This window comes from Diadema antillarum, unplaced genomic scaffold (genome assembly GCF_040938485.1).
Source record: "Diadema antillarum isolate AM-2024a unplaced genomic scaffold, OU_Dant_1.0 seq00002791_RagTag, whole genome shotgun sequence".
In the NCBI taxonomy this organism is placed as follows: domain Eukaryota; kingdom Metazoa; phylum Echinodermata; class Echinoidea; order Diadematoida; family Diadematidae; genus Diadema; species Diadema antillarum.
The window spans coordinates 1-2,500 of record NW_027273388.1 but is presented as its reverse complement, the minus strand read 5'-3'; positions in this window follow the sequence as shown (position 1 = coordinate 2,500).

Genomic DNA, 2,500 nt, shown 5'->3' with positions numbered 1-2,500 from the left:
TTGCAAATTCTGTGTGACCTTGAAGTTTTGACCCTATGGTATAGTGACCACTCCGAAAATTTCCCGTTTCTCACTTTGCGATTTTCCGCTACCATACGAAAACATAAACTCCCAAACGATCCGACTTTGCTGCTCAAATGTTCGTAAGAATTCCGAAATTTACGTTTAGGCCTGTTTGAGGGACTATGTCCTTTTAGATTTATGAAAGTTCGTTCTCCGTCGTCACAAACTGGCCCGTATTTTGATGATTTTTCAAATTAACATTGATTTTTTTTTTTTCGTTGGAGGAGCATTTGCTCGGTCGCAGTCACACTGCACGATATGCGCGCTCAATGTCAATGCGTGTGCAAGGCCGCTGAAAATGCATCGCGCTCTACACTGTTGGTGCAAAATTGCATCGGGGATGTTGCGGCGCTCGTTGGTGACCGAATACTGGTGCAGTAGACATTTGCATTCAACCCTTGCATTGAATAATTTCCGTAGACACTAATCATAGGGGTAATTGCCTAGGGGGTACGTAAATTTTGTTTTTCTTTTGCGCTTTTGTGGATACCATCAAAGATCGTACACTCATACGACCTTTGATATCATCACACTCTCGGCTTGCTATAATCAAAATATCCCGCAAGAAAACGGCGTATTTCTCGATTTTTAGCGTTTTTCGGCGACCCGTCGCGTAGACAATACTCTTAAAACTGGACTTAATTCGCGCCCGCTTGGAAAAGTTCCGATTCTGCACTTGACGGTGGAATTTGGGATTTTCGATGGATTTTGGGAGGAGACTAAAGGACTTTCCTGTTGTGAATGAGTGTTACCGTATGTGAAATGATGTGATTTGCGTGTGATGTGACTGTAGAACCAAAGATCGTAGAACCAAAGATCGTATACTGAAGTGTACGATCTTTGGTAGAACTCACTGGCTGGTGATAAAGCACACTAGCAATTAAGTGACCGAATTCTGGTAGATGACCGAATGCACATTATGTTTACCCCGACTTTGTACTTAAGGCGTGGGTCTGCCGCCTTTGACGGCCCCTCTCTAGTTGTTTATTTGTTTGGTTACTTTTCCCCGCTTTTTATTTTGTGTAGTTAAAGCATTGTTTCTCATATGTTCAAGTCCTTTCACTTTACCCCCCCCCAAAAAAAAAAAAAAAAAAAAGAAAAAGAAAAAAGAAATGTGTCTTTAGTTTGCTTTTGCCACCAGATCTTTTTTGAGGTTTTCAGTCAGTGTTGCTGCATGCACATGCACAGTTGAAACACTCTTTAAGCTAAATGTTGATGATATTAAGTAAATATGTATTTTTGTGTATCAAATATCCATAAGGTGAGATGCTGGCATTTGCTTCCACTGGCTGTTTCAACAATTATTTAGAAATGAGATTTGGGAAATATTAATCCAGCAGGATTTTTTTTTTTTTAGTTATTTTCCCCTTCGCTTTGTTTTGCACTTCTAACCATGGGTGTGTGCAGCTTGTGCAAATATATAACCACATTGCAACATCTGTGTCAGATGATTGCTTTGGTATTCGCAGACAAATGTGGGATTCTATGTGTGTGCTGAAATGGGTGGGGGGGGTGGTTGGGTTGGATGGCGGGGCTTAATGTTGGGGGGGGGGGGGAGGAGTAGCTGAGAAAGAAATTGAGAGAGCGATCGAATGAATGCTCAGATTCTCAGAGTTGGAGTGAACTTTTTTTGACACCATGATGTCATCGATTGCATCTCGAGCATTTTGAGAGGGTGCTGATTAGGAGCAGCTGCAGCGAGCACTCTTCCGACTTTCGCATTTCAAAAGTAATTTCCCTTATCGGCATTTCGGCAAAGGACAGTAATCTCCTGATCATCCATGGACTTTTAGTCTGGAGGACCAACAGCTGGTGTCGTTCAAAGCCCTATGTCAAGCTTAGACTAACCCTTAAAGGTCGTACATGTATATCCCGCTTGTAAATGTCACAAAATCTTGCATGGTTAAAGAATTTTTATAATGTCTTCCAACATCATGTATGAAATTTTTACGGTATAATATGCCTCAGAGTTTTTCAGACAGAAATGAAAACCTAACCCCATGTCACTTGAGAATATGCTCCCCTTTTGTGCCAAGAGTCATGTTTGAAATTTTTGTTTGGTCCAAATGAATTTATTAGAAATCTTTAGTAGAGTTTCCTCCTCTTTCATAAAGAATTTTCCAGTTTTATGATTCTGAGGAAAAGTCTAAATGTACGTACCTCTACAATATGCCAGCTTATAAAAGGAATCTAATTTTCATCGTTGCAAAAGGGACACATGAAGTTAGAAGTGCCCATTAAGTTTTTCTACCCAGTGTCAGACATATTAAAAACTGTTATACTGTCACAGTATTCGTAGGTGACTCTTTTGTTTTGTTTTGTTTTTTGCCCAAAATACTGCAGGCTTGATTTTTCTTTGTTTATGTTTTTTTTTGCCCCAAATACTGTAGGCTTCATGGAAAATATTGCTTTCCAGAGTTGCATTGCTACACATCTC